We start from the raw sequence: 15,621 nt of genomic DNA, 5'->3' as shown, positions 1-15,621 counted from the left end.
AGATGGCAAGTCATGGATATTAAAGATTAATAACCGCAGAGGTGCAGAGGTTTATCCGCGAAGCTGCTGTATCCCAACGAAATTGTGCATACCATAAGCCCCATTATACAGAAATCCATATTTCCTGCACAAGAACAAAAGAATGAACTGAATAAATCACCAAACTCAGCTATTCAAGTACTGTAAATAGAGCTTTCCAGTTTGTATTTGACATAAGGTTTCAACTATTTGTTGTGAGTTACAAAAGCTCAAGATCAAGTCGACACCTTTCAACTACACTAACAAATATGTTATTTTTTTTTTTTTTCATATGATTTTTACTAGTTTATGAGTACCCAACAAACAATGCCATCACTCTTTTATAGTAAAATTAAGCTTTCATGATTTTTTCATTTCTAAATCTTTTTAAAGGAAGCTTATACAAGTCTACTAATATTGGCGTCATTCTATGTGTTAGTACATAGGAGTTACTCATTGGATAAAATGTTTTCTAAATAACTGTTCATCTTCATCTAATGGTTCAAATACATCTAGTATTAACCATACAATATCCTAGTTTTATCTAATAATTGATAATCCTCGCAAAAACGTTATCATCAACTTTTCATTCTTCTCATATCCCTAATAGCAACTATATTGCGAATGGTTTATCCTCAAAGAGCCAGCAGTGAAAACTCAATTATATCCCAAAATTCTGCTAAGAGATCACCACTCACTAAGATAATTCCTTCCCATCCCCCTCTTATGCTAAAAACCTAATGATCAGATTATCAGGGATTACCAGCAGTGCAAACTGTTTTTCAGAAAATGCATGGCTCATATATCTCTGGAATTAGACTATCCAATTTTCTTTCTTTTGGTTACAATGATCCTCCCATTTCTTTGGGATAGATTTACTAATCATCCTCGCTCATTATTATAGATTTCATGATGTACTCTGGAGATGGATTTTATAAGTAGGAATGAACATAAAGGGAGATCCAAAGTATTACCATTGCATACTTTTGAAGAAAAATAGATCACAAACCAGATGACTAGCAGTGTAAGTTAATGTATATATTTTATGCTGTTCATTGTGTTGATATATTTGACCAAGGATATATAGAGAATGAAATATAGTATATCAATAAGAAAAGCAATCAAGTGAGGGTATCAATCTGCATTAGGAATTTACTTCACATTTCTCATCTTGTGCTTATTCTCTGCCTTACTAAATTGTACATTTTATCAATTAATACAAGTTTGATGTAGCTGTATAGAGATACCATGTCATAATTTTAAACACTGAAATTTTCCCTTCACAAATCTCTACAAGACTACAGACTTTCACTTAACATTTCTCAACAGTGTTTTCACTTTAAAGCAAGTTATTACATTGCAGCTTCCTTCAACTTGACCTTTTTTTTAGTTGGAGGTGCTTCCTTTTGCCACCTATTAGCTTAATATCTAAGTGTCGTATAAAATGCTAATTGCAATAGTTTACTTAACAACGCTGGGATTTTCATGGACATCATTTACAGCCCTTTATGTTGAACCGGCATTTTGATATTCATTTACTGCCACAGCCAAGGGTTCAAGGAAGCAGACAGAAGCAAAGGAAAAGACTAAATGGACTCATAACTCTACCACACTAGAAACCAACATTTTAGCATATCATATTGAACTGACTGAGGACCAATATTTCATCACATTTCAATCACACTTGTCTCTATACTGTCAGCCTGATTCAATAGAATTCACCTCCAGTTGAAACTTTTATACCTTTCCCCTTTGCATATAAGTACCCTCTTTCAACATCAAAGGAGTACGAATATGCAATATTCAAGCGTCTTTGTAAACTATGATAATATGGTTTCAAAAATTGTATGCCTATCAATGTTTTCAACAATTTTCATTGACACGCTACCAAGAATAAACATCAAAAGACCTGTCTAATCCTTTTATTTATTCATTTATTTTTAACATTTCTGATCCTTCATTGTCTTGTATTGTCATTGACCACAAACAGCAGATTAACAATATTATGCCAACACAATATTGGTTTATTTTTCCTTCAGTAGTAAAAATCAATACTAAAAAACTACATTTTAAAACTTAAGACCACTAAAATTTTATCTATGCACAGTATGTGATTAGAATATTTATATTAAAGTAATAAAAAAAAAATCCTCGTATATAAAAGTGTATCTATAGAGATTATTAAACAATGAGAAAGTGATTGAGTAAAAGAAGAAGAAACAAACCCAATATTGAGGCGCTTTTGAGGATCACCGGTTGCATAACCTTTGAAATAGAAAAAACGAGTAACAATATAAAGGAAGCCAAGTGCAGCACATATACAAGGATGACTAATTCCTCCCAAATCATCAGCATGAAGAACATAGGCATAATTCCAAAGAGTTCTGATGTCTCTCTGACACCACCAAATCCAAATACACAATATTTTTTCTTTACAACAAGAATCACCCAAAGATTAATATGGTAACATTCAGCAAGTCAATTACCTGACACAGTTAACAACTTTGCCTCTTTGTTTTCAGATTCTATAGCATACAGGGTCGGATAAGGAACGTTTAATCTTTTTTTTTTTTTTCCCAAACAGAAAAGATCAGTGGAGATAAAAAATACCCAGAAAAATAAAGAGAAAATGGAGATGAGAAGAAACAACTTTTTGCGGGCTTTGCCGACCTGGAAGGTCATCCAGAAATTCAGAAACAATTAAAGACAAGAACGAAGCAACGTATCCGTATTCTTCAGGGAGCAATTGAGTTCCGGCCATGATGATGAGTTAGTTAAGTTAAACACTGCTGTGTTGATAGGTTTCTCTCTTAGATTGGATGTACTGATCTGTTCAGGTTTATCAGTTGTGTTTTGAGTTTTAACTTTACAACGTGTTAGTGTGAGAATTGAGAACAACGGCTGGACAATTCGGCGCTGAGCCTCTTACCTAACAAGGTGATTTAAAAAACACGGCTGAGACCAATTCCACAGCTTTGGTTTGGCCTCTGTCATCAAGTATACCCTAATACTTCTGGCTCCCTCAGAAAAAAAATTTGGCTCCGCCCCTGTTACATTCTTTAACGCGGTTAGACTATTGGATAATTTAATAACTTATATGATTGTTTTGGGTAATTGTTTTATTCTCTGACTTAAGGCAAAAAAGGGTCCCCCTCACTATTAAAGAAATAATGTTTAATGAATGACAGGCCAGAAAGAATTAGGAAGTTGGGCTAAAATTACATTAAAATTGGGTGGCAAAAAGTTAAATTATAGGGATTAAAATGATATTTTCTTACGAAATTAAAAAAAAAAAAAATTGGGGTCTGGGGTGCCATTTCGCCACTGATGTTAACCGATAAGTTTTGAGTAGATTATTTTGATCTCCTTTCCTTTGTGAAAGGATAACCATATATGTGTTTGAAATAAGTCAACAATAATAAACAAAATGGTGCTGCCATGTTTAGCGTTGGTGTAAAGGTGAATATGTATGACTTGATACAAAAGTTTTGATCATAGCAGTTGGTTTAGCCATTCGTGGGTTGGCTGGATTTGGCTTCGAAGCCAGATTTGACTTCGCGAAACCAAATCCTACTAGTTGTGTTTTAGCTTGATCTAGCCAAACTATTTTTTGTTAGTCTGAGATAAAACTAAAACTGGTGGAGGACACCTTAATCACATGTTAAAATGATTTGACCATTATACCATCATATTGTGAAAAATTATTCACCTCCGTAGATTTTTTTGGTTATTTTGTCATTATTGGTCTCTGTTTAAGTTATACTTATGATTATAGTGTGATAACACTAGTCATAGGTATAAACATTTTACTTTGAAATTGTACTATAATTTTTGGTTTAAATTTCTAGTGTGATAACTTTTGTCAAGTGACCACTTTTTAATTAAGTCAGTTTTATATTATTCGTGTGGGCCTTCAAAGTCTAAGTGGTCACACGCATCTATCAGATATTTTGCATACACGTATTGCATTTCATATTTCATTAAACTGTTTTTTATTCTCTTTTGATATTTTTTTTGTGCATGATACTTGTCTTTATTCATTAATTGCTGGAAAGTTTTTTACAAATGTCGTGGTCCCAAGAGAATGGATAAACTTTTTCATAAAGGTAAACCATACATATCGTTGGCCACTTGTCCCTTCTTGTTGCATATTTTCTATATAATCCTCTCCAATGTTAATTTCTTTTAAACCCATAATTCTCTTGAAAGTACTCTCATATTCTAAAAGGTTTTTATTTTTTATTTTTACATCAAGTTTCATATGCTTAGGTAGCTTACAAATACCTTCCTCAAATTTTGATTTTGTCCTTGCTTTACGTTGGTTAGTACTGCTGCTTGAAGCATTTTCAAGCTAATTCAACTGGAGTGCGTCTTCAGTGATTGATCCTTGAGAGGTCTTAAAGGTTGACGAGTGTCTTCAATTAGGTTTGTTAAAAATTCAATTAAACCAATAAAATTTACTTGAATGAGTTGGACTCAAGCTCATGAATGTGACAATCGAGTTTGAAAGATTAGTCCAGTAGCAACTCATTTTGCTTTTTTTTTTTTTTTTTTAAAATAGTAGAAGTAAAAGGTTATCAATGAAAAGGTTTAATTAAGAGTTAAAGTTTGTGCGTGAGATGAAGATGGCGTGCGGAGAAAGATTATGGGAGAGAAAGAATTTGTACAATTAAAGAGGAGAGAGATTTTGTGTAATTAATGAGAAAAGAGAGTGATATAATATAATTAATAATGAGAGATAATATATAGTATAGAGAAATTTTTATAGATTAATATTAGAAATAAATGAAAACATTAATTTTCACTTTACTTGTATTTTCACCATCTATTTCCCTTTAATCCAAGGGATATAAAATTGTGTCAAAATTTGATATATATATCATGTAGTTTTAATGTTTACAAGAGAATAGTTTTAAATAGCAGTAATAAAATGTTGATGAGAGAAATGTTAATTAATATTAATTTAAAAATGAAAAATACTACACGTACATTATTTTCATACAACATTTTCCATACAACATTTTCCATACAACATTATGTGGCAAGATATGATTGGGTGAAAGTTTAATTTTAACTTTAAATTAATCAATCATATCTTGCCACATAATGTTGTATGGAAAATGTTGTATGAAAATGATGTATGTGTAGTATTACACTTTAAAAATAATGATGTACATAGTTAGTATTATCAATTCACACGTTATCATTTGAAATCCACTAAATTATACTCCCTCTGTTTTTATATAAAAGTCGTTTTAAGGGTGTTTTATTTTTTCAAATTAAAACTCGCTCCTTGTCTTGTCCTTTCTCCACTTTTCGTCATGGCCCACATCGCCTCTATCTCTCTTTATCTTATCTTATCTCTTCCCCTCTTCTCCTCTCTTCCATATTTTCCATCGCCCACTTCTTCTTTCTCTACTCTGCGTCTCTGCTTCGATCTTCTCTCTCTTTTTCGGAACAAAGTTTAAAGACAGGATCCTCAACTCGGACTTTATCGGAGGTCAATTCTTCGACTTTAAGGAGCCACGTTTCACAGAATCAAAGAGATGAAAATGGAACATAAATGGAAATGAATGAGGGACAACAGAATGAAAGAAATAGAACAGAGTAAAAGAAAAGAAAGAGACAAAGGAGTAGAATAAAATAAATGGAATAAGACAAATATAAATTATTTAAATATGCAACGGGAAAGTTTCCCACCTGCAAAAGCTTTTACCACCTGCAAAATCAGGGGAAAAAGTTGGGTTGGAGAAACAAATTTTTTTTTATTAAAAATCGTGCTCAAGCTTAAAACGACTTTTATATAAAAACGGAGGGAGTATTATCACATCTAAACCATTGATACTGCTTTGGGAAGTCAATATAATAATGTGTAAAGTTGAGGGGTTGTAGATCATGCCTTGTACAGATATATAACGTAAAATTTGAAAATAGCATGGGGATATCTTTGACATTTCAAAACCTTAAATAGCTCAAGAAGAGCTTGTTAAAATTTAAACGTCTAAACTTAGCTTCGTGCAAATGATGTATAATAACTTATTACCATACACTCTTCTTAGGTCATGTTTACTTATGGAATTAACGGAGATCCTTTTTTGTTTTCCATTCTATTGTACGCATAGTTCATTTGTTAAAAATGAAAGAAATGCCATTAAATGCATGAAGTAAACTATGGAATGAGAAAGGAAAGGAAATTCCCACTCCCATTCCTCCAATTCCATAAAAGTAAATATGACCTCAATGTCTATTTGGTTTTGAATGTTAGAAGCTCTTTTGAAGATATTCTGTGCTGTTTGGTTGTAATTCAACATAGCTTATAGGTATTACAAACTATTTTTAAACTTATTTAAAGTTTTGAAAATGTCAAGAATATCCTCATTTTATTATAAACATTTTGCTCAAGCATTTCCTTCATATCACATCCCTTTTTTTTTTTTTCTTTTTTTTTTCCTGTAATTTAAAACTAGAAACAACCTATGACCTCTTTGTAAAAGATGTATTTTTGTGAGATGCTGAATACAACTTATCCTTAAGTTGTAACCAGCCAATACAAAAATATTTATAACAGATTTTGACATAAAAATTCTTTTGGCCTGTATATAAAATTTCGACCAAATGGTTATCAAAATGGCAATATGCATCGGAAAATATGTGCAGCCAAATGTAGTATGATATATTGAGTTAATAAAGAGAAGTTGTGTTTCCCCCCTCTTATTATTTTGTTTCTCTTATCTTCTATATTTCTTCATATTAGTCTTCCCTTTTTTTTTCCTTTAAAAAAAAAAAAAGGTTTCTAGTTGAGATGAAACAACAGAATTGTTGTTTGTATGAAGAAAAGAATTCATGATTTGAAATTCAGCACGGTGTTTGGCAGGTGGTTAGTTCATGTTTAACATGAAAATGTAAACTCATAATTAACCTTACTCCACCTGGTATACTTATTGTTTTTACGAAACAGGAATACCATGACAACATTGGGGACTTAGATGGAGCAGAGGAGAAGGAGCGAGCACAGTCTAGAATCCAGAAGTTCATTTCTGCTTTTTGATTGTTGGTTCATCTTTTGTAGCAGCTGGAATGTCATCAGAAGACACTTATGCTTTAGAGTTCAGTTGGGCGCTAGTTGTGCAGGATCCAGAGTCCTGAAATTTATTGTTCATTTAAGTGCTTCGTTTTGTGAATTAGGATGGATGTAAAGCTGATTTTGTTATTTTAGTTTTTATTATTATCCTTAAAAATAGGGAACTAGCGGTTTGAGGAGCATAAAGCAGCATTTTCTTTATCACATTAAGGTGTGTTTAGTTAGGGGTTATACAGGATTATTAAGATTATGTTATCTTATATTACTTAATTATCATGTTTGGTTGTCAAATTATATAAGTTTTTAATAATCTTCAAATATTAATAGGAGGCGTTTAGATCATATAATATTTTATTATAGGGGGATCTTACATTAACGGAATAAAAGATCACTTTGAAGATTACTGGGAATGTTTAGAAAATGTGTTTGGTTGGTTCGAATAAATTAGTGAATAATATGTTTGGTTGTGAAGATAAATGGATAAGTATGTTATGTAAATTATTAAATCGTCTTCTTTTTTAAATATTAATATAATAGTATTTTTTATTATTATTTTTTTAATAGTTTTTTTTAACCCCTTATTTTTCAGATTTAGCAAAAACACCCTAACAATTAAAATGTTTTAAACTTAACAAAAACACCATATCCACCCCAAGCCATTGCTAGCAGTTAGCCACCATCGTTGGCAGTATCATAAATCTAACCACCGGATAAACCGGTTTGATTTCAAAAACCCCTAATCACAGCCCATTCCATCGATTTCCTTTATTTGTTTCTCAGCTTCTTCTCTTTCTCAGTTTCTCTCAGATTTCTCAGCTTCTCTTTGAAAATTTCTCTCTGAAATCCCACTCAAATCGCAATCAACTCCACTCCCTAAGTCTAAAATCGCAACCATTCGGCATTCACCAAGTCGCAACTGAACTCCCTCGCCGGAAATCGACGACAACAGCTCCGTTCCTCGTTGGAAATCGACGGCAACAACTCCATTCGTTGACGACAACTCCATTCCTCGATCCAGGTAAGGCTCTTGCAGTTTTGATCCTTGAAATCGCGTACCATTTTTTTAGTTTTCTTCTGTTTTTCTTGATGGGTTCTCACTCTTTTACCTTGTGATCTTGCTTTACGTATCTGGGTTTACGTTGTTGCTTTGGATTAGTGCTTGGTCTGGTCAGAAAGTTGTGATTTTTGTGATCAAGATCTGGTTTTTGTGGTCATTTGAGCCTTGATCATGTTCCTATCGTTTGTTCTGATGATTTATGGTTTCTAGATTAAGTAGGTAAGGTTTGTGTATTGTAGTTCTTGGCTGCATGCTTCGTGGTGTCGATTCCGATGGACTCTTTGCCAGAATCAGCTAAAGCCTCATACGTGTCCTTCCGAGGTTCAATGGGTGCTTCAAGCAGACCCTACAGAGCAATGGATTCTACCAGTAGAAATTACAGAGGTGCACAACCAACAGGATCCCCTAGTTTTTCACGGCAAAGGTGCAGATAAAATTTAGTGTGTAAACTGTAAACCAACAATTTTTGTCAACATGATTTTCCCAATCCCGTGTGTATTTTAATTGTTGTAAACCAACAATTTTTGTCAACATTTTATTGAATGAAATCATTATTCTTTCTATTGTAATCCTACCTTACGAGTATATTTGATTTTGGAATGTTGTCCCTGCCATATTTTGGTTATATTCTCTGACCTTGATTCAGAAATTTCATCATCAAATTATAATTTGATTACCTTTATGTTCAGTGGCGTCTACTATGAGAATTATATTCTTACTTATTATGTATTTTATCATTTAATATGTAAATACAACATTATGTTTAGATTTCGACTTTGGATTGTTGTTAAATACTTAAATTATGTTGAGATTATTGTCGAATTTGAACTTTGAATCATGTTGGATAGTAATTAAGTTGTTATTGTCTTATTAAAAAATGGAAATCTAAAAAAAAAAAAAAAAAAAATTTAAAAAATATGTTGACATCATTATAATGTGTGATGATGTCACCGGTTGAACCGTGACCCAGGCAGCAAAGCGGGTTGCCCTCCGGTCCGACTTTTAAAACAATGTCATGGATCTGTGATCCATGGTCGGAAAAAGCCTCACCGGTGCACAACTAGCCATATACGGCAGATCGTACGCCATTATGGCGGACTTTTGGCAGCCTCCAACGACGGTTGACGATAGCTAATGACAATAACAAGGGCAATGCCGTTCGAAAAATTTAAAAAGTGAGGACAAAAGTATCTACATGAGTGATTGGGTGTTTTGTAAATATTAATAAATATAAGGTTAATTTGGACCAAATACTAAACTGTTTAGGGGCAATATGGGAAAAAAATTGTAATACCAAGGTAAGTTTTAATTATAGCCCAGCCCAAACCTTCCCCTTCCCCCACCCCCCAAGTATTAAATTACCGAAAATATACCCCCCAAATGCTACTGTTTGTCATAAAATATTTCGGAAATTTTTTTTTACAAACCAACCAAAAATTGTTATCAGTTCAATTTAAAAAATATTATCTCAGCTATCTAATATTAACCCGATCCAAACGAACCCATAGTAGTTACTGTTGGTAATATTGGAGGTAATCTGATTATCTCCATTTTCTTAGGTATTGTAAGATTACTTAGTTATCTTATTTTTATTACAATTTTACCTTTTATTAATAAAATTTCTGGACAATAATGTCCTTGTTTTAAAATCAATTTAAATTAATCTATCATTACAATTTTACCCTTGTTTAATTAAGTTTTTAGATAATAATGCTTTTGTATTTAAAATAAATTGTAAACTACCATCGCCACCCAACCACCATTGTTGGCAGTTGGCCAACCACTGTCGGCCGCCGTTGGAAGTCGTCGAGAGTCATTGAGAGTCATCGATATGGTCGTTTTCGGCCATCAATATGGTTAGAAACGATCATATCAGCAATTCCCGGCAACTCCCAGCAATTTCCAATGACTTCTGCAGACTCTAGGCGGTGGGAGGCGACGGCTGGAGGTGGTGGCTCACGGTCGGCAGTGGCTTGGGGTGGGTGGGGGTGATTTTGTTATAAATTAAAGTTTTATATAAGTTGAGGTGTTTTAGCTAAATCTGAAATGTTGGGGGTTAAAAAAATTATTCAAAAATTAATAATAAAAATAATATTATATTAATATTTAAAAATGAGAGTAATTTAATAATTTAAATAACATACTCACCAATTTATTCCTTCCAACCAAATATATTAATATAACATTTCCACCAATTTATTTCAATTAATCAAACATATTTCTCTAAAGATTCTTAGTAATATTTTAAGGTAACCTAACTTTCTATTAATATAATATTTTCAATAATCCAATATTCTCTAAACCAAATGCATCTTGACAGTTACTCCCTTATCACATGGACACTGTAAATGCACATCTCTTGCCAAAGAATAAAGGTTCAATTTAAAATTTGACCATTGCTAATAATATGTATCAATTGAAAATTAATGTTGAAATAATTAAACAAATTTTAATATTTTATAGCACAGATATTATCAGTCATTGATTACGTGCATTCAATTGTCAACGGAGACACCTATAATTTATTTCCATCAATTTCCTAATATCAATCTTACAATAGATAGATAGCATATGAACAGAAAAATTAGTTTTTATTTTTGAAGAATAACATTTTATTGAAATAATTACTTTAAAACCTTCAAGGTTTGGTCAAAACCGATAAACAATCCGTTAAAGTTGTCAATGAGGTAAAAGCTGACAAATTAAATAAAAGATTAAAAAATTTATAATAAGGAATTTATAAAAGTTTAAGAAAATTAAAAAACTAAAATTTTAGAATAAAAAATTATTAAAAAAATAAAAAAAAACTAAAAATTCAAAAACCTTAAATCTATCTCAATCAAAGCCGTTCATGCTGCATCCAATCTTTCATTTCTAGCGGTGAACAGTTTTGGGTACCCTACAATTTTTGAGAGAACTGGAACCACACAGTGCAAGTTCCCAGCAAAAGAAACCAGAACTGGAACATGTCGGTTCCGGTTCTTAAATTCATGGAATCAAAACCTGAAATGCAGGTTCCAGTTTCTTACCCGGGTATCTTATAAAAAATCAATTATCCCCCTATTAGTTTAAAAAATGAAAAAAAATACCTTAAAAGTTTACAAATACACCCCTAACAAATTAAGAAAACCTACATTTAGTAGTTTTTAACTTTCATTACTTATTCATTTGTGTCCAATGTGACTCATAGATCCTCTAATCTCTAGGCAACACTTGAATACAATCAATTCATCACAGTTTATAATGTAATGTTGTAATTAATTAAATAATCATACTATAAATTTATAATGTAATATTATAATTAATTAAATTTGCAATCATTTAATTAAGTAATGTACTAATGTAGTAAATTAATAATATTTATAATATTATAATTAATTAAGTAATCATTTGTTTATAATATAATATTATAATTAATTAAGTAATCATATTATAGATCTTTAATGTAATGTTATAATTAATTAAGTAATCATTTAACTAGTAATATACTAATGTTTATCAAGTTATCATATATAATTAATTAAGTACTAATTTACTATAGATATACTTAGAACTTGATAATTGAAGTAAATAACTAAATGTATTATTATTTAATCAAATATACTATTTTATTCAAAAATAGTTCTTTTAATAACATTAAAGCACATTTAATTGGATCTTAATTCCAATTATACACTTAATTAATCAACTAATTAATAAAAATTTAATATTACAATATATTAAATTTTTTTATATGTAAAAATTTTAATATATATATTACTTTATATTTGATTAGATTATTATAATATATTAAAGTTTTTAAAATGGTGAAGTTTATATGTATAATTGTATATATATTAATGAGGTTATTGTAAANAGACACTTATGCTTTAGAGTTCAGTTGGGCGCTAGTTGTGCAGGATCCAGAGTCCTGAAATTTATTGTTCATTTAAGTGCTTCGTTTTGTGAATTAGGATGGATGTAAAGCTGATTTTGTTATTTTAGTTTTTATTATTATCCTTAAAAATAGGGAACTAGCGGTTTGAGGAGCATAAAGCAGCATTTTCTTTATCACATTAAGGTGTGTTTAGTTAGGGGTTATACATGATTATTGAGATAATGTTATCTTATATTACTTAATTATTATGTTTGGTTGTCAAATAATATAAGTTTTTGGTAATCTTTAAATATTAATAGGAGGCGTTTGGATCATATAATATTTTATTATAGGGGGATAGTACATTAACGGAATAAAAGATTGTTTTGAAGATTACTGGGAATGTTTAGAAAATGTGTTTGGTTGGTTCGAATAAATTAGTGAATAATATGTTTGGCTGTGAAGATAAATGAATAAGTATGTTATGTAGATTATTAAATCTTCTTCTTTTTTAAATATTAATATAACAGTATTTTTTATTATTATTTTTTTAATAATTTTTTTTAACCTCCTATTTTTCAAATTTAGCAAAAAATCCTAGCAATTAAAATGTTTTAAACTTAACAAAAATACCCATATTCACCCTAAGCCACATCTAGTAGCCAGCCACCACTGTTGGCAATGTCATAAATCTAGCCGTGATGTTGATAGTGCCATAGATTTGGCCGTGATCAGTTGCCATTTCACAGCAACATCCTTGGTCGTGAAATAACTAGATCTTGCTTTTTCTGACAGATCCATGGTCGGAAAAAGCCTTACCGGTGCACAACTGACCATATACGACCGGTCGTACGCCATTATGACGGACTTTTGGCAGCCTCGAGTGGCGGTCGACGATGGCTAATGACAATAACAAGGGCAATGTCGTTCAAAAAATTTAAAAAGTGAGGACATAAGTATCTGCATGAATGATTGGGTGTTTTGTAAATATTAATAAATATAAGGTTAATTTGGACCAAATGCTCAACTGTTTAGGGGCAATATGGGAAAAAAATTGTAATACCAAGGTAAGATTTAATAACAGTTCCCCACCCCCCCAAAGTATTAAATTACAGGAAATATACCCCCCAAATGCTATTGTTTGTCATAAAATATTCCGAAAATTTTTTTTTTACAAACCAACCAAAAATCGTTATCAGTTCAATTTAAAAAATATTATCCCAGTTATCTAATATTAACCTGATCCAAACGAACTCATAGTAGTTACTGTTGGTAATATTGGAGGTAATCTAATTATCCCATTTTCTTAGGTATTGTAAGATTACTTAGTTATCTTATTTTTATTAGAATTTTACCTTTTATTAATAAAATTTCTGGACAATAATGTCCTTGTTTTAAAATCAATTTACATTAATTTATTATTACAATTTTACCCTTGTTTAATTAAGTTTTTAGACAATAATGCTCTTGTATTTAAAATAAATTGTAGACTACCATTGCCACCCAGCCACCATTGTTGGCAGTTGGCCAACCATTGTCGGCCGTCGTTGGAATTAACCCGATCCAAACGAACTCATAGTAGTTACTGTTGGTAATATTGGAGGTAATTTGATTATCTCCATTTTCTTAGGTATTATAAGATTACTTAGTTATCTTATTTTTATTACAATTTTACCTTTTATTAATAAAATTTCTGGACAACAATGTCCTTGTTTTAAAATCAATTTACATTAAACTATCATTACAATTTTACCCTTGTTTAATTAAGTTTTTAGACAATAATGCTCTTGTATTTAAAATAAATTGTAGACTACCATCGCCACCTAGCCACCATTATTGGTAGTTGGCCAACCACTGTCGGCCGCCGTTGGAAGTCATTGAGAGTCATCTATATGGTCGTTTTCGGCCATCAATATGGTTAGAAACGGTCATATCAGCAATTCCCGGTGACTCCCAGTAATTTCCAACGAATTTTGGTGACTCTAGGCGGTGGGAGGTGATGGCTCGCGGTCGGTAGTGGCTTGGGGTGGGTGGGGATGATTTTATTATAAATTAAAGTTTTATATAAGTTGAGGTGTTTTAGCTAAATTTGAAATATTGGGGGTTAAAAAAAATTATTCAAAAATTAATAATAAAAATAATATTATATTAATATTTAAAAGTAAGAATAATTTAATAATTTAAATAACATACTCACCAATTTATTTCTTCCAACCAAATATATTAATATAACATTTTCACTAATTTATTTCAATTAATCAAACATATTTCTCTAAAGATTCTTAGTAATCTTGTAAGGTAATCTAACTTTCTATTAATATAATATTTTCAATAATCTAACATTCTCTAAACCAAACGCATCTTAAGAGTTACTCCCTTATCACATGGACACCGTAAATGCACATCTCTTGCCAAAGAATAAAGGTTCAATTTGAAATTTGACCATTGCTAATAATATGTATCAATTGAAAATTAATGTCGAAATAATTACACAAATTATAATATTTTATAGCACATATATTATCAGTCCTTGATTATGTGCATTCAATTAACAAGCACACAAGACATAATAATATTTAAAATTTAAATAGATAAAAAGAAAAATCATTCGTTACTATATACTATCCAAGTATCCATACAAATAATCTTCACACGGTTGCCTGCTTCCATCAGTTGTCAATGGAGACACCTATAATTTTTTTGTTTACCATAAAGAATATATTTAACCGTCAATTTCCTACTATCAATCTTACACTAGATAGCATATGAACAGAAAAATTAGTTTTTATTTTTGAAGAATAACATTTTATTGAAATAATTACTTTAAAACCTTCAAGGTCTGGTCAAAACCGACAAACAATCCATTAAAGTTGTCAATGAGGTAAAAGCGGACAAATTAAATAAAAGATTAAAAAATTTATAATAAGGAATTTATAAAAGTTTAAGAAAATTCAAAAACCTTAAATCTATCTCAATCAAAGCCGTTTCTGCCGCACCTAATCTTTCATTTATAGGGGTGAGCAGTTTCAGGTACCTTATAATTTTTGGGAGAACTAGAACCACACAGTGTAAGTTCCCAGCAAAAGAAACCGAAACCGGAACCTGTCGATTCCGATTCTTAAATTCATGGAATCGGAACCTGAAATGCAGGTTCCAGTTCCTTACCTAGGTACCTTATAAAAAATCAATTACCCCCTTATTAGTTTAAAAAATGATAAAAATACCTTAAAAGTTTATAAATACACCCCTAAAAAATTAAGAAAACATGCATTTAGTAGTTTTTAACTTTTGATTACTTATTCATTTGTGTCCAATGTGACTCATAGATCCTCTAATATCTAAGCAACACTTGAATACAATCAATTTATCACAGTTTATAATATAATGTTGTAATTAATTAAGTAATCATACTATAAATTTACAATATAATGTTATAATTAATTAAATTTGTAATCATTTAATTAAGTAATGTACTAATGTAGTAAATTACTAATATTTATAATATAATATTATAATTAATTAAGTAATCATTTGTCTAGTAATATACTAATGTTTATCAATTTATCATATATAATTAATTAAGTACTAATTTACTATAGATATATTTAG

The 15,621-nt window shown here is 30.7% G+C and overlaps 1 pseudogene; it reads right to left on the bottom strand.

The window, feature by feature from the left end:
• Positions 1-26: 26 nt before the first annotated feature.
• Positions 27-2,779, bottom strand: LOC116144405 (annotated as a pseudogene).
• Between the last annotated feature and the right edge of the window lie 12,842 nt (positions 2,780-15,621).

Source organism: Pistacia vera, unplaced genomic scaffold (assembly GCF_008641045.1).
Source record: "Pistacia vera cultivar Batoury unplaced genomic scaffold, PisVer_v2 Contig445, whole genome shotgun sequence".
NCBI lineage: Eukaryota > Viridiplantae > Streptophyta > Magnoliopsida > Sapindales > Anacardiaceae > Pistacia > Pistacia vera.
Note: the sequence above shows the minus strand (reverse complement) of the source record. Positions and strands in the feature narration are given on the sequence as shown.